The 24680-nt window shown below is 40.6% G+C and overlaps 1 protein-coding gene and 1 pseudogene across 4 annotated transcripts in view; one reads left to right on the plus strand and one right to left on the minus strand.

Annotated features, from left to right (window-relative positions):
* Nucleotides 1-24680, plus strand: part of MTM1 (myotubularin 1) — a 137459-nt gene that overhangs the window by 68723 nt on the left and 44056 nt on the right. The gene's annotated exons all lie outside the window — the stretch shown is intronic.
* LOC100350362 (Y-box-binding protein 1 pseudogene) lies at nt 3888-5284 on the minus strand (annotated as a pseudogene).

Consider the following 24680-nt stretch of genomic DNA (forward strand, 5'->3'; position numbering starts at 1 on the left):
AAGCAGAGGTAATATAAATTTTAGATGAGAGTTTTTTAAACCATCAGTCCCATTTCTTTCAGTGGTAAGGGTGTGTGTATGTGTATATGTGTGTATATGTGTGTATACTTTAGTGGGCTATGATGTTAAAGTTCATTGCTTACTGTTAGTCAAGAGAGTTTGAAAAATACTTCTAGATAATGGTAGAATATATAGAACAAAATGAATTTTCAGTTAATGTGAGCATTAGTAAAGTCACTTAAATCAGTCTTTACAGCTATACACATACATGGGTTTTCTTGAATTTTAAGTGAAGGCTTTGAGTTGATAAACAAATGCATGGGATGTAGACTCACATAAGGGATATCGAGAACTAGAAGAGAAAATAAAGCCTGAGACCCGAGTGCCATTATTCCAGCAGCCACTGATGGGGAGACCTTCTGAGGGGACTTCTTTGTAGAGTCCGTCCACCATGTTCTGAGCATGTGCCATGGAATGGTCTGATGGCCCATGTCTGAATCTGGGTCAGTCACTTCCCTGCTTGGTGACTTTGGAAGTCACATAATATTTATAATCATAAGTGTTCTCATCTGTAAAGGGTATAATAGCGGAGCCTACCCCATAGGGGTTTTGTGAGAATTAAACGTAAAGTACTTACAAAACTGCCTGGCACTCAAGAAGTACCCAATAAATGTCATCTGTTCTGTTATTAGTGTGTCATTTCCCCAGCAGGTGTAGGGAATACAGATGATTACCAACATACTTTTTCCCAAGACTGTTAATAAAGTGATTGTGGTAATATTCAGGACACCTTAAGCCCTTTAAAAGAAAGATGCTATGTAAAGATGAATAGTATTCTTACTATTGAGCCGTTGGTTGTACCTTGATAAAGGATTCATTGAAGGTTTTCAGTTTCAGAGCATAAAGTCCAGAAAGCATCTGAGCTAGAAACGGACAGTATGGGAAGCAGTGCTATGTAAGGAACAGAATTCTTCAGAAACAGTTTTCCATTTTTTTCCTCTTCATCTTTTGACCTTGTTTAGGCTTACTGCTTTCAGGAAAGCAACAGGCTTGTGCTTATGCCCTTACTGTTTTTCTGTGGCATTCCAAATGAAGTTTTTTGACATCACAGTCTTTTGTTCTTGTAGTTCTATGAGCTAACTAGCAGTCATGCAGTTGTGAGGTTCTTGTTTTGGAAGTGGGGTGGTAAATTTGACCTTAGGTTGGAGGAAACAGGCATGGGCAGTGCTGTTACTATCTCCTGCTCCAGGAGAGAAGTAATGGAGTTGCAGTCCTTTGTGGTGGGTGGTAGCGGCCTTCCACAGACTGATGGCATTGTACTTCAGACTGCATCCAAAGCATGGAAGCAATGGCTTTGAAATTTTAAATGAGGTGGAAATTTAACAGACCCTTATTTTCTAGGCTGATTACAGAATTAATAGGTAAAAAAAGGTAGCCCATTTTTAGATGGAAATTGAAATGAGAAGCGTATGCACACTTGTACTCTCACACATGCAAAAACACGCTACTGTTGGCCTAGATGTGGCTTTAGTATGACTTAGTTTTCTACTTTATTTTCCGCAAAGCCTTTACTATTATTTTTAAATCAAGAATAAACTTCACTAGTTGAGGGACTAATCATGCTTTTAAAATATGCTTCCTTTCTGCCACTTCCAAGACTTGACCTTCTATTCTCTTTGATCTCTCCCTCCCACTGCCTTCCCTCTGTTGGCCTTTTTTAAAAGACTTATTTATTTATTTATTTGAAAGGCAGAGTTACAGAGAGGCATAGACAGAGAGAGAGAGAGAGGTCTTCCATCCTCTGGTTCACTCCCCGGTTGGCCGCAATGGCTGGAGCTGAGCTGATCCAAAGCCGGGAGCCAGGAGCTTCTTTCGGGTCTCCCAAATGGGTGGGCCCAAGGACTTGGACCATCTTCTACTGCTTTTCCAGGCCACAGCAGAGACCTGGATAAGAAGAGGAGCAGCTGGGACTCGAACTGGTAACCATATAGGATGCCAACATTGCAGGCAGCAGCTTTACCCACTATGCTACAGCACCAGCCTCTCTCTGTCGGCCTTTATACCTACTTGTTTCCTCTCCCCCCAGCCTGTCTTCTGGAACCATCCGCCCATCTAGACTCTCCCAGCATTGATGTCTGTTCAGAAACACCCACTGTGGCAGACTTCCTCCCCTTGTGCTCAGGTGGAACTGTACCTTACAAGACTTGGTGGTCTTCTAGGCCATCATTTGACTCAACTATCCCTCCTTTCAAAGTTTTTTTTTTTTAACATTGAGTAGATACAAAAGAATATTTATGACTGTATGCAAGATATAAATAATCCTAATCAATGGGCCATCCCTTTATCTCCTGGGATGCTTGCTAGGTATATCTTCCATTTTATCTTGTATTTCACCTGTAGTTGGTCTGCTGAGTTTGTCTTTCCCTTGGTATATTTTTCAATTATAGAAGTTCTATTTTGATTATTTTTAAGATTTTTTTTTCCTTTTCACATCTCTTTGGGCATTATTTATAATCTCTTCCTCTGAAGTCAGATTTTCCATCCCCTCTTATTTCTTTTTTCTTTCTTTTTCTTTTTGGTAAAGATTTATTTATTTATTTGAAAGGCAGAGTTACAGAGACAGAGGCAGAGGCAGGGAGGGAGGAAGGATGGGAGGAAGAGAGACAGAGACAGAGAGAGGTAGAGTCAGAGATAGAGAGAGAGATCTTCCATCCGCTGGTTCACTCTCCAGATGGCCTCAGTGGCCAGAGCTCAGCCAGGCCAAAGCCAGGAGCCAGAAGCTTCTTCCAGGTCTCCCATGTGTGTGCAGGGGCCCAACCACTTGGGCCATCCTCCACTGCTTTCCCAGGCTATAGCAGAGAGCTGGATCAGAAGTGGAGCAGCCAGGGTTCAAACCATCACCCATATGGAATGCCAGCAGTGCAGGCGGCAGCTTTACCCACTATACCACAGCGCCAGCCCCCCTCTTATTTCTATAAGCACATTAAACAAAATTTATAGTAGGTGTTTCATCATTACAGTATCCAAAATCCTTGTGACCCTTTGTACCATAAGTGTGTGCTCTGCTAGTTTGTGGTGATTAGTTTCCTGGCATGCTCTATTGCCTGTGAACTTCTATTCCTTGGAACTTTATCTGTTGGGATATGGATATTCTGAGGCAGGATTAAAGGCAGTTTTACCAAAGGAAAATTTTGAGGTGCTGCCAGTTTGGGATGGTTATAAATTACATTCTCCACTTGATGTTTTTTGGACCATCCAAGTTTTATGAGTTTTGTCTACATATTACTTAAGGGCTGACTTGTGGCCACACATTCCTTGTAGGGGACAGTATTAGAGATATTTTTCCTCTCTTTCTCAGCACCCTTAATAGAGACAGGTAAATTCTCCTGGAGACCCTAGGCAGTTACTTCCCATTCATCCTTACCATCAGCTGAAACATTTTGAGTACAGGTTTCCAGCCGGGCTACCTATCTTGTATGGACCTGGGCTTCATGTTGTCTCCTCTGCTGTATACCAAGAGGCCATGGAAACCAGTTCTGCAGATGCTCTGAAGAGGAAACCCAATGTGTTTCTCTGTGGTTGTATTTTGGTCTCCCTCACAGGCTTATTGTATATTTTTAGAAATGTTTCTGTCACATTCAACACTTCTTGATGTTTTCAGTGGAGTCTTAGTATGGCATCCAGACTGTCACATTTCCCTCTTTTTTGAAACTTAACTTTCTTTTAGCTTCTCAGATCGAAATCTGCTTCTACCTCTGTCACTTCTTTTCTGGTTCTTCTGCTTCGTTCTGGCATCTAAATGTGGGTTTTCTAGAAAAGTCTGTCCTCCTCCTTATTCTATACAGCCCCTTCAGCAGTCTTTCTCTCTCATATCTACCAGTATTGCCTTTTCTTTTTTTTTTATTATTTAAGACCTTTATTAGCAGGTGCTTGCAGTTTGTTGACTTTTTTGAAAAAATCAAGTTGTAAACTTTTATTACAAATTAAAAATGAAGTTCTTAAAATCTCAACTTGACCAGATATGAAACAATTTAAAAACCTTTCAAGGTGTATTGAGAAAAACCAGGCTTTTTTAAAAAACACGTTTGTCGTTACCAAAAAGAGACATCTTTAGGTAAAAATAATAAAAACCCCATGCTGCATAGATAATGCAGATAGTTCTAGTAATCTGGTCAACGGGCAAAAAGCAAGCACTTAAGGTCTTCAGCTCCAATCTTTTGTTCATTTCTTATTGCTGGATTTTCATATTCATTTCTTCTTGTTGGATGACTAAACCGGATGATGGTAGAGATGTTAAGCCGGCATTTACTCAGCCCTGCCCTGCTCAGCCTCGGGAGCGGACGAATTCTCAGCTGGTGGATCGGCTGCTTTTGTCTCTTTGCCATCTTGTGGTTTAGGGTTATCTGGGCGTCTGCGTCGGTAGTTGAAGTTGCGGCGGTACCGACGCTGAGGTGGCTGCTGACCCTGGGTCTCATCTCCTTGGTTTTCCTTGTCTTCTTCATTGCCGTCCTCTCTAGGCTGTCTTTGGCGAGGAGGACCTCTGCGGAATCGTGGTCTATAACCCCGATACATATTCTGTCTCACTGGTCTACCTTGTTCCCCTGCACCCTGGTTTGTCAGCACCTTCCATCACTTCTCCCTGCACAGGAGGGTTGGAATACTGTGGTCGACGCCCATAGGGTCTCCGCATGTAGTGAGGTGGGAACCTTCGCCTGCGGTAGGGCCGGCGTTGTTGGGCCTGGCCTTCGGGAGCGCTCTACGATCCCTCATTCTTTTCCCCACTCTCACTATTCTGGTAATTCTGCTGGTAATTGCGTGGAGGACCCCTACGACGTGGGTAGCGTCTATAATGGTTACGGTCTGCTGCATATTTACTGTCTTGCACTGGAACTCCACCAGGACCTGTAACATTTGCTGCCTCCGCACCCTTTTCTCCTTCAACAACATCAAACTCCACAGTCTCTCCATCTCCTGCACTGCGAAGGTACTTCCTGGGGTTATTCTTCTTTATGGCAGTCTGGTGTACAAATACATCTTCCTTGGTGTCATTCCTGTTGATGAAACCATATCCGTTCCTTACATTGAACCATTTTACTGTTCCCAAAACCTTCGTTGCGATGACCTTCTTGTCCCCGCCGGCGGGCGCCGCCGATGTGAGGCCACCCGGGCCACCGCTCCCTGCGCCGCTGCCCGTGGTACCGGGCTTGGTTTCCGCGGCGCTGAGGGCGGGGGCGGCGGGCGGCTGCTGGGTCTCGGCCTCGCTGCTCATAGTTGCAGTGATGGTGACTGGGGCCGGCTGCAGCAGCTGCGGCTCCTCCCGGGGTGTGATGGTAACTAGGTCGGCGGCGGCGGTGGGGCTGCTCAGGGCTCTCTGGGGTCTGCTCTCCGCTCCCGCTACCGATCGAACTCCAGTATTGCCTTTTCTGAGTGTAACTTCCAAGAATGAAGCTTACTTCAAATCTGTAAGCTTCCTTTTGCCACTATGACTGCTACATGACTTCAAGCAACACCTAAATATTTGTTTAAAATGACTTTATTATATGTCCCCCAAAACCTTCTCTATGTTCCCAGTTGCTCTTTAATTGTATTATCCTCCTCCTCTTCACTTGCATCTGAAATCAAGGCCTTAGGAGGTTTCCCTGTTTTGTTTTGTTTTTTTTCCAGCAGGTTTTGTTCCCCAGCCTGACTGACTTCAGATCTTCATCTCCTCTCTTCTATATGGTTGTATTCCTGAAGGTTGGATCAGGCTTTAGCTGGTTTTCCTACCCCCATTGTGTCTCCTCTCTACGCCTTCATATGCCTCCTGTCATTTTAGTGTTCCTGAGATACAGCCCTGACCATCTCATTTCCTTCTGTTGAAACTTCAACAGCTCCTAGTCTCTCTCCTTTGAAGGATTAAAGGATTTTCAACTCTCTAAAGGCAACAGCTGTGTCTTACTCGTCTCTTTCTCTATGCTGTACCTAGTTCTTAGTAGACCCTCATTAAATGAGTGAATATTTTCATATAAATAGAGTGAATAGCAATCAGTAGCAACCAAGCCATCAGCAAGAATATTCTCCTGTTTAGAAAGAGCACTTATTCAACATCATTAACTTTTCAGTTTAATTTTGAACAGCTAATATATATCCATGATTGATAATTCAGAAAGCATCAAAGGATATCTCCCTCCTAACATACCTCAGACTCCCTTGCCACTACCCCCTGCACAGATACCCAGTGTTTTAAGATCCACCCAGGGACTAGCACTCTGACATAGCAGGTAAAGCTGCCGCCTGCAGTGCTGGCATCCCATATAGGCATTGGTTCGAGTCCCAGTTGCTCCACTTCCGATCCAGTTCTCTGCGATGGCCTGGGAAAGCAGTAGAAGCTACATGTGTAAGTTTAAAAATGTACTTCTAGTGTCTGGTGCTGTGACGTAGCAGGCTAAGCTGTCGCCTGGAGCATCAGCATCCCCTATGGACCCTGGTTGAAGTCGTGGCTGCTCAACTTCTAATCCAGCTCCCTGCTAATGTGCCTGGGAAAGCAGTGGAAGATGGCCCAAGTCCTTGGGCCCCTGCACCCATGTGGGAGACCTGGAAAGAAGTTCCTGGTTTCGGATCAGCTCAAGCTCTGGCTGTTGCAGCCATTTGGGGAGTGAACCAGTGGATGGAAGACCTCTCTCTCTCTCTCTCTGCCTCTGCCTCTCTGTAACTCTTTCAAATAAATCAGTTAATCTCAAAAAAAGACATATAGATATAAAAGGTCCAAAAGAATAAAAAGATCTACCCAGTGATAGTTTAGACCTATAACTGGCAATTTCTTTATACTCTTTTTTCCTTTGACTCTAATGGTAGCATGCTATATAGCCACTGTCGTGTACCTAGCTTTTCTCATTTACCAATAGATATTGAATAATGTATGCGCTTCTTCTCTCTATTTATGTCCACATGGTATTCTGTTAACCATGCCATGCTTTGTTATTTAGTCCTTTACTGATATATATTTAGATTGTTTCTGGTCTTTTGCTGCTATATATATGTATATATGTATATGTATATATATATTGCCATGAATAACATTTTATAAACATCATTATGTATGTGTTCACATATATCATAGGATACTTCTTACGTGTAGACTTACTGATATTGTCAAACTCCCTTTGTAGATTTCACTTGCACATGTCATGTACCTGTATCTCTCAACTGCACTTGTTTCCTGTTGCTGCTGCAACAAAAATATCACAGACTCCAGTGAGTTAACACATGCAAGTCTATCACATTACAGTTTTGGAGATCAGAAGTCCCAAACGGATTTCACTGGGCCAAAATTAGGGGTTCGACAGGACTCTCTTCCTTTTGGAGGCTCCAAGACACAATCTGTTCTATGTCTTTTTCAGCTTCAAGAGGCTGACACATTTTTGCTTTGTGGCTTCTTCCCCTATCCTGAGAGCTAACAACAGCAGGTCAAGTCCTCTCCTTGAATCCCTCTGACTTGCTTCCATTATCATATCTTCTGCTCTGACTCTAACCCTTATACCTTCTTTCCTTTCTAAGGACCTTTGTGATTATATTAAGCAAAGCCAGAGTGATAACCCTATGTTAAGATCAGCTGATGAATAATCTGAGTTCCATCTATAACCTTAATTCCTCCTTGCCATCATATATGATAGCATACCACAGCTTCCAGGGATTGGGACATGGACATCTTTATCTTTGGAAGACAATTATTTTGCCTACTAACCCCATACATTTTCTAATTTTTTAATCTTAGCCAGCCAGTCTAATAGGTAAAAATGTAGATTCAGAGTTCTATTTTATATTTATCTTATTTGAGTGACATTAAATATCTTTTGATTTCAGCTATTTGTATTTCTGTATTTGTTTTGCCTATTTTTCTTGTGGGCTTTTTAGTTGTAGGTACTCTTTATATAATACCTATATTTAATTCAGAGTAACAGACATGAGGAAACTTCAAAATGTGGAAAATTGGAATTGAAAGATGATGTGAAGGGGGGGGGGAGTTCAAGTATAAGGAGAGTACTTAGGATGCCCACATCCCATATCAGAGTGCTTGGGTTGGAGTCCCAGCTCCACTTCCAATCCAGCTTCCTGCTAATGTGCACCCTGGGAGACAGCAGGTGATGGCTCAAGTGCTTGAGTTCCTGCCACCCACATGAAAGACCTGGATGACCTAATCCTAGCCTTTGCAGGCATCCACGGATAGAAAGTCTGTGTATCTGACTATCTCTCTGCCTTTCAAATAAAGGGCATAGTAATTTTTAAAAGATACACATTTTCTGTGAAGCTTTTGAAGACCCCTCATATTTTTCCCGTATGTTTTTTGACTAAGTAAATTTTGCTGTCAAGATTTTTTGTATTTTTGTTTTTGGACTTACTTGGTAGAATTTGTCATGTGTGAATGTGTATCAGGGGTTTCTAAGACTGTCATGAAATGTGATTCATTAGGAAGACTTCACGTGATTCAGCATGCAGTTGTGCTCAAGGATGTGATTTATTACAGGAAAAGCATACAAAGCAAAGCCAACAAATGAAAAGGCACTTGGGGTAAAGTCTGGGAAAGACCATCCTAAGGCTTCCAGAGTTCTCTTCCAGTGGAATCATACAGGATGCAGTTAATTCCTCCAACAGTGCATTGTGTGAACAACTTTAAGATGTTGCAGATCATGGAAGCTCATTAGGGTCTCGCTTCCAGGGTGTTTTGAGGGGCCTGAAAACATAGGTACCCACACTGCCTAGTGAGTACCAGAAGTCCAGAATTCTAAAAAGAAAGCAAAGGTTCAGCATAAACCACATTTTTTTATTTGACAGGTAGAATTATAGACAGTGAGAGAGAGAGAGAGAGAGAGAGAGAGAGAGAAGAGTCTTCCTTCCGTTGGTTCACTCCCCAAATGGCTGCTACAGCTGGAGCTATGCTGATCCGAAGCCAGGAGCCAGGTGCTTCTTCCTGGTCCCCCATGTGGGTGCAGGGACCCAAGCACTTAGGCCATCCTCCACTGCCCTCCCAGGCCACAGCAGAGTTGGACTGGAAGAGGATCAACCAGGACTAGAAACCAGCACCCATATGGGATGCTAGCACCACAGGTGGAGGATTAACCAAGTGAGCCACGGCACTGTCCCCAACCACATTGTTTATATAAATAGTCCAGGAACAGGAAACCATGCTTTTTTTTTCTTTTAACAATGACATACTTTCAGTTTATTTTATAATCATCAGATTAACCCCCCCACACACACACACACACACACTCAGTAAAGAATTCAACAAATAGTAAGGAGAAAAACAACACTGTTCCTCAACAATAGAGACAAAAGCTATAAACAACAGTCAGTTCTCAAAATGTCAATTTTGCTCATATACATTACATTATTTTGTACTCCATTAGTTACCACAGATCAGGGAAAACATATGGTATTTGTCTTTTGGGGACCAGCTTATTTCACTAAGCATAATGGTTTCCAGTTGCATCCATCTTGTTGTGAAAGAAAGGATTTTTTTTTACAGCTGAGTAGTATTCCATGGTATATGTATCCCACAGTTTCTTTTTCCAGTCATCAGCGAATGTACATCTGGTTTATTCCAAATCTTAGCTATTGTGAATTGAGCTGCAATAAACATGGGGGTACAGATAACTCACTCATATTCTGATTTCATTACATTTGGTTTCTAAATTCCCAGGAGTGGAATGGCTAGGTCATATATTAGATCTGTTTTCAGCTTTCTGAGGTATCTCCATAGTGTCTTCCATAATGGTCATAAGAGTTTGCATTTCCCAGCCAGCGCCACGGCTCAATAGGCTAATCCTCCGCCTGCGGCGCCGGCACCCTGGGTTCTAGTCCTGGTCAGGGCACTAGGTTCTGTCCCGGTTGCTCCTCTTCCAGTCCAGCTCTCTGCTGTGGCCCGGGAGTGCAGTGGAGGATGGCCCAAGTGCTTGGGCACTGCACCAGCAAGGGAGACCAGGAGAAACACCTGGCTCCTGGCTATGGATCAGTGCGGTGTGCTAGCCTCAGCGCGCCGACCACAGCGGCCCTTGGGGGTGAACCAACAGAAAAAGGAGGACCTTTCTCTTTGTCTCTCTCTCTCTCACTGTCCACTCTGCCTGTCAAAAAAAAAATAGTTTGCATTTCCCACCAACAGTAGATTAGGGTACCCTTTCCCCTACATCCTCGCCAGCATTTATTGTTTGTTGATTTCTGTATGAGAGCCATCTTACTGGGGTGAGTTGAAACCTTCTTGTGGTTTTGAGTTGCATTTGCCTGATGGCTAATGATCCTGAGTGTTTTTTTCATGTGTCTGTTGGCCATTTGGATTTCCTCCTTTGAAAAATGCCTGTTCAAGTCCTTTGCCCATTTCTTCACTGGATTGTTTCTTTTGTTGCTGAGTTTCTTGGATATTAATCCTTTATCAGTTGCATAGTCTATAAATGTCTCCTCCCATTTTGTTGGCTGCGTCTTCACTTTGTTGAGTGTTTCCTTTGTGATGTAGATGCTTCTTAACTTGATGTAATCCCACTTGTCTATTTTTGCCTTTATTGCCTGTGCTTCTGAGCTCTTTTCCAAGAAGTCTTTGCCTGTCCCAGTATCTTACAGAGTCTCCTCAATGTCTCCTCTAGTGATTTGATGGTATCAAATCATAGATTTAGATTCTTTATCCATTTTGAGTTGATATTTGTGTAAGATGTAAGGTAGGCATCTTGTTTCATACTTCTGTAAGCATAGGTCACTTTTCACAGCATCATTTTTTGAAGAGACTGTCCTTGCTCCAGGGATTGATTTTAGCTTGTCTGTTAAAGAGAAGTTGATTGTAAATGTCTGGATTGATTTCTGGGGTTTCTATTCCATTCCATTAGTCTACATGTCTATTTTGTGGCAGTATCAGGATGTTTTGATTATAACTGTCCTGTAGTATGTCTTGAAATCTGATACTCTGATACCTCCAGCTTTGTTTTTGTTGTATAAGATTGCTTTAGCTATTCCGGGTCTCTTATGTTTCTATATGAACTTTAGCATTGTTTTTTCTAGATCTGAGAAAAATGTCATTGGTATTTTGATTGGGATCACGTTGAATCTGTAGATTTCTTTCAGTAGTATGGCCATTTTGATATTAATTCTTCCAGTCCATGAGCATAGAAGATTTTTCCATTTTTTGTGTCTTCTTCTGTTTCCTTCTTTAATGTTTTATTATTTTCATTGTAGAGATCTTTCACTTCCTTGGTTAATTTTGTTCCAAGGTATTTAAATTTTTTGTAGCTATTATGAATGGGATTGATCTCACAAGTTCTTTCTCAGCCATGGCATTTTCTGTGTATACAATGACTATTGATTTTTATGTGTTACCAAACTCTTATGAGTTCCAATAGTCTCTTAGTGTAGTCTTTTGGTTTCCTTATATATAGGATCATGTCATCTGCAAACAGGGATAATTTGACTTCTTCTTTTCTAATTTGTATCCCTCTGATTCCTTTTTCTTGCCTAATGGCTCAGGCTAAAACTTTCATAACTGTATTAAATAGTAGTGATGAAAGTGGACATCCTTGTCTGGCTCCAGATCTTAGTGGAAATGGTTTCAACTTTTCCACATTCAATATGATGCTGGTTGTGGGTTTGTCATATATTGCTTTGATTGTGTTGAGGAATGTTCCTTCTATACTCAATATGCTTAAGCTTTTTTATCATGGAAGGATGTTATATTTTATCAGATGCTTTCTCTGTATCTAGTGAGATAATTATATAGCTTCTATACTTCAGTTTGTTAATGTGATGTATCACATTTATTGATTTTGTGTATTTGGAGCTATCCTGCATACCAGGGATAAGTCCTCTTGGTCTGGGTGAATGATCTTTCTGATGTGTTGTTGGATTCGATTAGCTAGTATTTGTTGAGGATTTTTGCTTCTATGTTCAGTGATATCGGTCTATAGTTCTCTTTCTCTGTTATATCTTTTTCAGGTTTAGGAATTAAGATGATGCTGGCTTCATAGAAAGAATTTGGGAGGATTTCCTCCCTTTCAAGTGTTTTCAATAGTTTGAGAAAAATTGGAGTTAGTTCTTTTTTAAATGTCTGGTAGAATTTTGCAGTGAAGCCATCCGGTCCTGGGCTTTTCTTTGTTTACAGGGTCTTTATTACTGATTCAGTCTCTTGGTTATTGATGTTTTCTCTGTCTTCATAACTCAATTTTGGTAAATTGTATATGCTTAGAAATCTAGTTCTTCAGATTTTTCACTTTGTTGGCGTATAGTAATTCTGATGATTCTTTTTATTTCTGTGTACATCTCCTTTTTCATCTCTGATTCTATTGATGTGAGTCTTCTCCCTCTCTCTTTTTTTTTGTTGGTCCAATGATGTATCAATTTTATTTATTTTTTCTTTTTATTTTATTTATTTGAAAGACAGTTACAGAGAGAGGTAGAAACAGAGAGAGAAAAGTCTTCCATCTGCTGGTTTACTCCCCAAATGACTGCAATGGCCAGAGCTGAAACGATCAAAAGCCAGGAGCCAGGAGCTTCTTTCAGGTCTCCCATGTGGGTACCAGGGCCCAAGGACTTGGGCCATCCTCTGCTGCCTTCCCAGATGCATTAGCAGGGATCTGGATCAGAAGTGGAGCAGCCAGGACTTGAACCGGCACCCATATGGGATGCTGGCACTGCAGGCCCAGGCTTTAACCTGCTACACTATAACACCGGTCCCCTTATTTATTTTTCAAAAAAAAATAGCTCTTCATTTCACTGATATTTTTGATATGTTTTGTTTATTTATTAATTTTAATGATTTCTTTCCTCCTACTATTTTTGGATTTGGTTGGTTCTTGTTTTCCTAGGTCCTTGAGATGTACTGTTCAATCATTTATTTGATACCTTTCCAATTTCTTGATGTAGGCACTAATTGCTATAAATGTCCCTCTTTTTAAAAATATTTATTTATTTGAAAGGTAGAGTTACAGACAGAGAGAAGGAGAAACAGAGAGATGTCTTTCATCTGCTGATTCAGTCCACCAGACTGCTACAATGGCTGGAGCTGGGCCAATCTGATGCCAGGAGCCAGGAACTTCTTCTGGGTCTCCTAAATGAGTGCAGGATCCGAAGCACTTGGGCCATCTTACACTGCTTTTCTAGGCCATAAGCAGAGAGCTGACTTAGTCTACTATGCCACAGCACTGGCCCATAAACTTCGCTCTTAACACTGCTTTTGCTGTATCCCATAGGTTTTGATATGTTGTGTTGTCATCTTTTGTTCAGGAAACCACTCTTACAAAGTTAAGGAATGGTAGAAGCTCTCCCAGCATTCAGATTCTCAGATGCCAGCCAAGGACCTAATATAAGCAGGGTTTTCTAAGGGGAGCAATCTCAGGCCACAGTGCTAACTCTTCATGCACATTTGTATACCTTATGGGTTTTGTATGCTGGTTAGGGATCCCTTCCCTACTCAGTTATAGAAGAATTTCTATATGTACCTGGTTCTTTCCTTGCATTTTAAAGATTTAAATATGTGATCAATCTGGCATTTGTTTGGAGTTATAGTATAAGGATCCAACACTTTATTCCCCTCTTGTTGCAACCCCACTTCTTGACCAGTCTGCTGATAAGAAATACCAGCTTTTTCTCAAAATTTTCTGTATATTTGTTTTTAATTTCTAAGTGTTTCCCTTCTTGCATTAATCATTCTCTTTGTGTACTCTTTTAACTGTTGAAGCTTTATAAGATGCTGTAATGTCTTGTAGGGTAACTAACTCCCTTGTTTCTCTTTTTCATTCTTTTCCTCCCTGTTTTTGCTCAGGCACTTATAGAATGCATTGTGGTTAGGCTCAGGGACCCAGAGCTGATTGCCACTTCCTGTCCCCAGAAAGTACCATTTTCTTGGTTGATGTGGATGAACAGATGCATCTGATACAGTGGTACACACTATGTCTTGGGAGCATAGGGACTATGAAAGATGAACAGGAGCATTCACCAGATCGAACAGAAAGAATGGTTTGTACAAAGGTGAAGAGGCCAGGCAGACTAGACCAGCACATGGTTTGTTAGGTAAGAGCATGACATACATGTGTGGTAGTGGCAGGAGATAGTGCTTCAAGTGGCTAAAAGGCTGGGCCAAAGCTTGCAGAGCCCAGCATGCCCCGCAAAGTGTTGCTTCCTGTCTGAAGGTGAGGGGAGCTGCCTAAGTGTTCTAAGCAGGAACGTGACACAAATTAGGTTTCAATTTCAAAAAGATTACCTGGGCTGCAATGTGTAGAGTGGTTGGAGGGAGCAGGAGTGGAAGAGGAGAAAATACCATTTTGAAGGACATCATTAGTTACTTTAGTCCATGATGATGAATGTTTGAAATGGGACAATGAGACAGATGGGAGAAAATGGATTTGAGAAAGATCTAGGTGATAAGATGAGTGGAATTTGATGATTGATTCTAGTTATGAGGAGAAATAGAATGCTATAGAGGATGGAACCTATTTTAGATAAGCAGGCTGGTGGTGGGGCCCAAGGTTTCAATGGAGAAAAAGGAGGGAAATGAGGAAGCAGCGGCAAGTTCCCTTTTGGATATGCTGTCACCAGTGTCTGCGACAACCAGGTGCAGATACCTAGGAGGCAGCTGACTACATAGACTCAAATAAGCTATAACCTGGATGTGATGATTGGCATTGTCATAGATATGGCCAGAATTACCAGGATAGATAATTATAGTGAGAAAAGATGCAGTAGATGAACCTGGAGAAATGTCAGCCTTAAATGATGATGATTGTGGACAGGTTGTAAAGAATGTTCTTTTTCCAAAATGGTTTGAAGTAACATTTCAAATGTACTTTCATTTTACTTTCCTGAATAAATACATACATTTTTTGAACGGTAATGATGACTGGGAATCTTAAGCTATTTTCCCTAGAGTTATGGATGAGTCAGTGTAGAAATAAGATCAGAAGTATTTATACAAATGGAAGTATAAATGGTAATGTATGTGCTAACCGCTTTTGACACAGGAGACCTTGGTCAGGCTTTTACAGTAACTAATTTAAATGAATTTACTGTGTTAAGGCACGTAGAGTACTTACACAGAAAGCAGTATCTACTGTTAAGGTGTTAGAATTGCAAACTTGGCCAGATTTCAGTACCTCCTATGGTTCTTTCAAATTTTCTGCTTCACCTTCCCAACTTCAATGAAAGAACTTTTTCTTTTATTAAGGGGTCTTGTTCCTTTAGTGTACAATCTATAGGATGAAGGTAATGTAATTTTACAATGATGTACCCTTAACTGTAAGTAGAAGCTTTTAAAAAGGGAAATGTCTTCAATTTCAGAAATTAAACTAGAAAAAAATGCTTATATCCCTATTCAAGCATTGCAAAATTCAATCAGTAAAGAAGCAATTAGTGAATTGTCTGAATTTTTTTTTAAACTTTTATTTAATGCATATAAATTTCCAAAGTACGACTTATGGATTACAATGGCTTTCCCCCCATACCGTCCCTCCCACCCACAACCCTCCCCTTTCCCACTCCCTCTCCCCTTCCATTCACATCAAGATTCATTTTCGATTATCTTAATATACAGAAGATCAGCTTAGTATACATTAAGTATGGATTTCAACAGTTTGCTCCCACACAGAAACATAAAGTGAAAAATAATAGATGATTTTTTAAAATGATGATGAAATCAGAGCAGACCTATTGTCATGTTTAATCCCAGTGAGAGTCAAGTTGGGAATTGATAAATTGATAATTTCTTTTTTTTTTTTTTTTTTACAGAGGATCAGTTTAGTATGCATTAAGTAAGGATTTCAACAGTTTGCACCCCCATAGAAACACAAAGTGAAATATATTGTTTGAGTACTCGTTATAGCATTAAATCTCAATGTACAGCACATTAAGGATAGAGATCCTACATGAGGAGTAAGTGCACAGTGACTCCTGTTGTTGACTTTACCAATTGACACTCCTGTCTATGGCATCAGTAATCTCCCTATGCTCCAGTCATGAGTTTCCAAGGCTATGGAAGCCCTCTGAGTTCTCCGATTCTTATCTTGTTTAGACAAGCTCATAGTCAAAGTGGAGGTTCTCTCCTCCCTTCAGAGAAAGGTACCTCCTTCTTTGATGGCCTGTTCTTTCCACTGGGATCTCACTCGCAGAGATCTTTTGCCAGAGTGTCTTGGCTTTCCATGCCTGAAATACTCTCATGAGCTTTTCAGCCAGCTCCGAATGCCTTTAGGGCTGATTCTGAGGCCAGAGTGCTATTTAGGACATCTGCCATTCTATGAGTCTGCTGAGATTCTCACTTCCCATGTTGGATCACTCTCCCCTTTATTTACTCCATCAGTTAGCGTTAGCAGGTACTAGACTTGTCTATGTGCTCCCTTTGACTCCCAGTCCCTTCACCATGACCAACTGTGAACTGAAACTGATCACCTGGAACAGTGAGATGGCATTGGTACATGCCACCTCGATGGGATTGAATTGGAATCCCCTGGTATGCTTCCAACTCCACCACTTGGGGCAAGTCAGCCTGAGCATGTCCCAAATTATACATCTCTTCCCTCTCCCATTCCCACCACCATGTTCAACAGGGATCACATTTCAGTTAATTTTCAACACTTAAGAATAACTGTGCATCAATTACAGATCTAAACCAGTCATATTAAGTAGAACAGATAAAAAAAACTACTAAGAGGGATAATGTATTTAGTTGTTCATTAACAGTCAGGGCTATGCTGATCAAGCCACCATTTCCCATAGTGTCCACCTCACTCCAACAGGTTTCCCTCTTGGTGTTCAGTCAGTCATCACCGATCAGGGAGAACATATGGTATTTGTCCCTTTGGGACTGGCTTATTTCACTCAGCATGATGTGTTCCAGATTCCTCCATTTTGTTGCAAATGACTGGATTTCGTTGTTTCTTACTGCGGTATAGTATTCTAAAGAGTACATATCCCATAATTTCTTTATCCAGTCTACCGTTGATGGGCATTTAGGTTGGTTCCAGGTCTTAGCTATTGTGAATTGAGCTGCAATAAACATTAGGGTGCAGACCTCTTTTTTGTTTGCCAATTTAAATTCCTTTGGGTAAATTCCAAGGAGTGGGATGGCTGGGTCGAACGGTAGGGTTATCTTCAGGTTTCTGAGGAATCTCCAGACTGACTTCCATAGTGGCTTGACCAGTTTGCATTCCCACCAACAGTGGGTTAGTGTCCCTTTTTCCCCACATCCTCGCCAGCATCTGTTGTTGGTAGATTTCTGCATGTGAGCCATTCTAACCGGGGTGAGGTGAAACCTCATTGTGGTTTTGATTTGCATTTCCCTGATTGCTAATGACCTTGAACATTTTTTCATGCGCCTGTTGGCCATTTGGATTTCCTCTTTTGAAAAATGTCTATTGAGGTCCTTGGCCCATCTCTTAAGTGGGTTGTTGGTTTTGTTTTTGTGGAGTTTCTTGATCTCTTTGTAGATTCTGGTTATTAACCCTTTGTCTGTTGCATAGTTTGCAAATATTTTTTCCCATTCTGTCGGTTGTCATTTCACTCTCCTCACTGTTTCTTTTGCAGTACAGAAACTTCTCAATTTGATGCAATCCCAATAGTTGATTTTGGCTTTGACTGCCTGTGCCTCCCGGGTCTTTTCCAGAAATTCTTTGCCTGTGCCAATATCTTGAAGGGTTTCTCCAATGTTCTCTAGTAACTTGATGGTGTCAGGACGTAGATTTAGGTCTTTAATCCATGTGGAGTGGATTTTTGTGTAAGGTGTAAGGTAGGGGTCTTGCTTCATGATTCTGCATGTGGAAATCCAATTTTCCCAGCACCATTTATTGAATAGACTGTCCTTGCTCCAGGAATTAGTTTTAGATCCTTGATCAAATATAAGTTGGCTGTAGATGTTTGGGTTGATTTCTGGTGTTTCAATTCTGTTCCATTGGTCTATCCATCTGTTTCTGTACCAGTACCATGCTGTTTTAATTACAACTGCCCTGTAGTATGTCCTGAAATCTGGTATTGTGATGCCTCCGGCTTTGTTTTTGTTGTACAAGATTGCTTTAGCTATTCGAGGTCTCTTGTGCCTCCATATAAATGGTTAGGTATTTGGAGATGTGGGTTTGTTTGCTACATTAAAAGCACCTCGTGTTCGTGAAAGGTATGTCCATCTATGATTGTGCCATTGCAGGATAGTGATATCATTTTAAAAATTTTTGAGGTACCATTTTCTATTTACATTATACTCAAAAGCTACTCTACTAAATAAAGAGTTCAACGCACACACACAAAAAAAGACCCTAGTTCAGCAGGAACACAGGACAGGGCCATAAACAACATTTAAATGAAAACGTGTCAACTTCATGAATACACAGCAAACTTGAAGAGAGTCACAGATCATCAAAACTATAGGCATCTATAACTCCTAACAGTTTCCATGAAAAAGATTCAAAACAAAGTTTGATGAAATACTGTATTTGCAGCAAAACTGATACAGGCATTTCGTTTTTGTTTCTGTTTATTATTTTTTAGTAGTAGATGCTGCATATAAGAGAGAACACGTGGAGTTTCTAACTATACAGACATAGCTTATCTGTCAGCTTATTGCCCTGAATGCTGTGGACATAATTTCCTTCCGTAATTGACCCTGTTGGAAATGGTGAACATAACATCCAACTCTGAACCACCACACCGCAAATCTGGGAAGAAAGCTCTCTGTGAAGAGGATTTGTGAGCTGTAGACATCCCAATTTTGGGACAGACCCCTCTCCCTTCTGAAAGGAAACTGGGGTATCGTTCAACATTTATAGATTTAACTGGATAAAAAAATCCAATGTAGATGTCTTGAGCAAAGCAGTGCGTCCTTTTCAGATGCTAATTAAGTTAAAGGTAAAATCCGTTATCGCTTCAGAGTTTTCCTTCCACAAGACCCAGCAATGCTAAATGTAGCTAAATTAAAATGACAAGTTATATTCCCTATGTCATCTGGTTTTGTCCCTAGTGTGAAGCCAGAGATTTTCATCTCAACTTTGTCCTTTAAGATTTTTCAAATGTTACATTGCACTATTTTTGTTTCAGAAAAGAAATGCACATTATTGCTTTTTCTTAAGTCTCCATACGTGGTATCTCTTGACTAGTAGCGATCTGAATTGATGAAATGCCCAGATACTAGTATAGAGTAAAATAAAGGAAGACCCGCTTACTTGAGGAAGCCAGGGCTCGAGACTATGTATTTTCTGATGTATGTACAGGCCTTTGAGAGTATGTATTTTCTGATATCAGTTTCCTGGTTTTGATATTGTCTTCTAGCTATATAATATGTTAATGCTGGGAGAGGCTGCTGAAGGATACTCTCTCTACATTCCTGTGCAACTTCTGTGAATCTCTAATTATTTCACAATAATGTTAAAAAATTAACACCCCTCCACTCTCAATAGTTTGACCACAGAGAACCCCTAGGTTAGATTCTAGGGTTTCTGGTATATTCTACATAGCCTTTCTACAACTTAACACAGTAGGGGAGTTACCAGTTAGAAATTCTGGGTTGGTTAAGGGTGAGGTAGGGAACGGGCATCAGTCAGCATCTTGAAAACCCCCACCAGTAATACACCCCCAGTTTGGTAGCAGAGCCTAAGAGCCACATCCCTAGCTGGGTGGGAACATCCAGCCCATGGGCCATATAAGGGCCGCATAATCATTTGGTCTGCCCCTGCCAAGGCAGCTGAAGGTAGAACTCAAAATTCAATAAACCTATGGCAGGCTAATGTTTACCTTGATTATTTTGTATGTCCCATTTATAAATATCCGAATGGCCCTCGGCAGAAAAAATGATTCCCAGCCCTGCTCTGGAGGAAAGTGTAGGGCTCACAGCAGTGTCAACTGACAGCCAACGCTGTCTCTATCATAAGACTTTGCTAAATTGAGATTCAATCATTCTTGACCCCTGGTGGTATTTAGGAATGATTTTTGAGATGTCACCTTACTGACAAACTACTGAAAAACTCAAAGCTTTAGAAAATGCATTGTTTGGAAGAGAAAATAGTTGATAACTAAAACTCTCATGCTATTTAGCCCATTAACTGTAGGTTTTAGTAGTCTTCACACAGGAGCTTTTATTAGGCTTGCAACAGGTTACCACTTGTAGGGAATTTTGTACTTTTTAATTATGGGGTAGAGATGAATGAGTTTTATTATGCTTTTTTAATGCTTGGTTTTCTTTTTAATAATCCACTTTTATGTTACTCTACTGAGAGCTTATATTTTAAACTTCTTGCTTTGTTTCTTATCTGAGTCTTTAAGAAAAAAAAAGGCAAAATTAAAATACTTGTAAGTCCTGATGCATTCAACTTTAGAAAATATCAATATTTATTTGGAATGTTTGAGTTGAGCCAAGTGGTTTATGGAAACTTAGTGTTGTTTTTTTTTTTTCTCTCCAACCAGTAATGCCTTTTTTAAAAAAAGTTTTCCTATAATTCTAAGCTCATTTATTTGGATGCTAACATATTGGCTTAAACACCTGGCCTTTTCCATCCTAGACTCTAATGCAATATTATGTATATTACTGCATTACTTCATGATGACAAGTATTTGCCTTTTATGCAATTCATACATTTTCCTGAAATATTCGAGATCCAAGCCTGGCTTTTAGCATCGAGAGTAAACTGGGTACTGCTTCTGTCATGGAGTTCTCAGGGCTAAAGGGCGTCCACTCACTGACTCCTTCTAGACATCATGAGGATGTGAAGGGTCACTGCAGAGGGAGTTTCCTGGGAATGCCAGCTGATACAAAGCTACCATGGGGAGGGATGTCTCATCCTCACATTGATGGCAACACTGTTTTAATGTTGTCTTTGCATGCTCTTAAACATGTTCAGAAAATTGTAGAGATAATTTCAGTTTGGGCCATACAGCTTTCATCCTCTAATGACAATTCTGGAAACTTATATTGCACTTAGAATTTTTATGTAAGGTACTAGAGAATGCTTGAAGTAGTTTTTAAAAGGTGGTTTAAAATGAATGAATGAGAAATAGTGATTTACACTAAAAATGTTGCGGGCATGTTAAAGAACAACATTACTACACTTGATTTTTTCTAGAGAAAAAAACTATCTGGGTCTTTGATTTAGGGATTTTTTTCCTTTGTTTTTAAAAGCTCCCTCCCCCCATTCACTTGAGCTTCAAGGGAAAGATGGAAATAACTAACGCCAACAAAGGGACAAAAATCATGTTGAGGTCAGGAATGTATTTCAAGAGGACAAATTGTAGGTTTTCTTCTAAAGTCAGTGACAGTACATCCTTACATTTCAAACCATTTGTCATCTAAAGCTTTGTCAGCAGCACCATACTCAGCAGTATGAGAATGCTTAGATTCTGTATGTAGACAGTGAAAGGCACCAAACCTTTTCATGCTATTTTCACTATAAGTCTCTCTATCTGTGGGTTAAACTTCAGTTAGTAGGAATCATTTATTTTCCCCACTGGTTCTGAATTATTAAACACAGCTATGGATTCAGTGTCAGACTAAAGCCCCAGTGAATAGCTTAGCTAGGTCAGTGTCATTACTAATGTGTGATCAGTACACTATTCATCATGGAATACAGCACTCAGGCCTAGAAATGCCAGAGTTGAGACCTGCTGAGGGTGCTACATGTTTGGGAAAGTTTGAGAAGATGCGATGATGGAGCATATTCTGGATCAGTTTTCACTTTAAAATTCTTTCCATACAAACGCAGAAAACAGTTGCTGCTGACTGATTTTTTTTTTTTTTTGAGAAATTCTTTGTAATGTAGGAGAGAGAACACTGGTATTCAAAGTGACAGGCTGATGAGAGGAAGATGGGTGGGGACAGTAATCCCTGGAGAAAGAATGCCTGGACATTGTGTCTCCAGGAGTGGTTGTGCAGGGCTCTGTGGGCCTCATGTTTTCATTCTGTGAACACATATCCTGCTGTGGACCAGGTGCTGTTAGTTACTGGGCACAAAGGATGTGAACAAAATAAATATATGCCTCCATGGGCCCACAGTATTGGGGAGCAGACAGCAGGGATCTGACTGTAAACAAGGACAAAGGTACCTTAAAAAGTTCTTGAAAAGCAGGATTAAAATCTCAGGGGCGGGCATTTGGTGCAGCAGTTGAGATGCCACTTGGGATGCCAGCATCCTATATCAGAGTCCTAGCTCCAGTTTCCCATTCATGCACTGGGAGGCTGCAGATGGTTACTCAAGTAGTGGTAGTCTTCCTCCATGTGGGAGACCCCAGCTGAGACCAAGCTCCTAGCTTCAGCCTGGCCCAGCACTGACTGTAATAGGCACTGGGGGAGTGAATCAATAGATGGAAGATTACTCTATCTTTCCACCTTTTAAGTAAAAGGATAATGAATACATTTTTTAAAAAAGATAATTTCATTTTAGTGAAAAAATATGAAATCCATGCAGCTTTTTCATATTACACATTTTCTAGGAACTTTTCAAAGATCCCTGTTTCACTAAAATAAACTTACCTTTTAATTGCATCTTTGCACAAACTTTTAGATATACCCTTGTACATATATGTCAGGTGGAGCTAAGTGACCGTGGAAGTAAAACAAGGGACAGACAATAGACCATCATCTCCTGGGAGTCTAAAGTTGGTTTCCTATAAAAGTCTCTCTGATAAAGGTTGCATTGGCTCAGAAATTTAAGAGAAGTTAGATGAAGTACGAGAGAAAAGAATCCTAGGCAGATGAAAAAGCAAGTACCAAAGCTCTGAGACTGGTGAGTGCTTGGTATACATTTAGGGAGTGACACAGGAGGCCAGTGTGGCTGCAGTGGAGCAAGCAAGGGTAAGAGCAGAAATTGGTAGGAGTGGTGGCCAGAAGACAATCTGCTGCATAGACTGTTGGCAGGGCTTCCACTTTCTCTCCAAGCCAGTTGGAAAGCCATAGGAAGATTTTTGCAGGGGGATGACTTGATGTGATTTATGCTGTCACCTCATCATTTTGACTTTAGAGATGAAAAATGAAAGTGTGAGAATTTAAGGGGTGATTGTAATAAGCCAGGTGAGACAGGGAAGTAGCCATATGGTAACAAGAATGATTCCAAGGATTTTTTTCTCAATCTGCTAGAAGGGTGAGGCTTTCATCAACTGAAATGATGATCATGTGGGAGACCAGGATTGGCTTTGGCTGTGTGAACTTCAAGGTTGGCGCTTACCTCCTAGGCATTCTGGTGGGGTTGTGGAAAGGACACCCGGATGACCAGGTGGACTTCAGAGAGTGTGCCAGAGCTATGTAGTAGTCACCAGGGTACACGTGTTAAATGAAGCCATGAAATCCTTCTGTAGTGCCTCTAGTGTTGCCATCCAGCAACAGGATGCGAGGTCTGGGTCTCATCATTTCACAGACACCAGGGCATTGGGTTCCAATTCAAAGAGCATCAAAGAGTTTTCCTAATGTCCTGTCTTAAAATACAGAAGCATGGTGGTGTTCCCTTTAGAAGAAGATGTGCTATTTAACAATTATTCCTGAATTTTTCCTTTTTTTTTTAAAGTGGCTTTTATGTAATCAGTTGCTAATACTGTATAAAACTGATACTCTTTGGCCCATAAATCAAATTTTTTGTGGAACATAATTTTTTCATTCCCCCAGAAACCTTTTACTTAAGGAATACAAACTTCATATATTGCATAAATACAACTTTAGGAACATGGTGATGCTTCCCACCATACCCACTGTCCCACCCACTCTCCCTCCCTTCTTCCTCCTCTCTCTCCTATTCCCATTCTTAGTTTTTACTAAGATTTATATTCAGTTGACTTTATACACATATGATAAACTCTATGTTAAATAAAGAGTTCAACAAATATAATGGAAAAAAAAAACTGTTCCTCAGCAGTCAAGAGCAGGGCTGTTTAGAGTCATTGCATCTCAAAGTATCAATTTCACTTCTGTAGGTTGCCTTCAGGTGCTCTATTAGTTATCACAGATCAGGGAACACATTGGATATTTGTCTTTTTGAAACTGGTTTATTTCACTAAGTATGATGTTTTCCACATTCATCCATTTTGTTGCAAATGACCAGATTTCGGTTTTTTTTTACCACTGTGTAGTATTCCATGGTGTACATATCCCATAATTTCTTTACCAGTCTTCAGTTGACAGGCATTTGGGTTGATTCCATATCTTAGCTATTGTGAATTGAGCGGCAATAAACATTAGGGTGCAGATAACTCTTTCATATGCTGATTTAATTTTCCTTGGGTAAATTCCCAGGAGTGGGATGGCTGGGTCATATGGTAGGTCTATATTCAGATTTCTGAGGTATCTCCATACTGTCTTCCACAGAGACTAGCCAGCTTGCATTCCTACCAACAGTGGATTAGAGTACCTTTTCCCCAACATCTTTGCCAACATTTGTTGTTTGTTGATTTCTGTATGAAAGCCATTCTAACTGTAATGAGGTGAAACCTCATTGTGGTTTTGATTTGCATTTCCCTGATGGCTAGTGATCCTGAGTGCTTTTCTCATGTGTCTGTTGGCCATTTGGATTTCCTCTTGAAAAATGCCTGTGTAAGTTCTTTGCCCATTTCTTAACTGAGTTGTTTCTTTTGTTGTTGTTGAGTTTCTTGAGCTCTTTATAGATTCTGGATATTAATCCTTTATCAGTTGCATAGTTTTGCAAATAATTTCTCCCATTCTGTCAATTGCCTCTTCACTTAGCTGAGTGTTTCTTTTGAAGTACAGAAACTTCTCAATTTGA

The sequence above is a fragment of the Oryctolagus cuniculus genome, chromosome X, assembly GCF_964237555.1.
Source record: "Oryctolagus cuniculus chromosome X, mOryCun1.1, whole genome shotgun sequence".
Lineage (NCBI taxonomy): Eukaryota > Metazoa > Chordata > Mammalia > Lagomorpha > Leporidae > Oryctolagus > Oryctolagus cuniculus.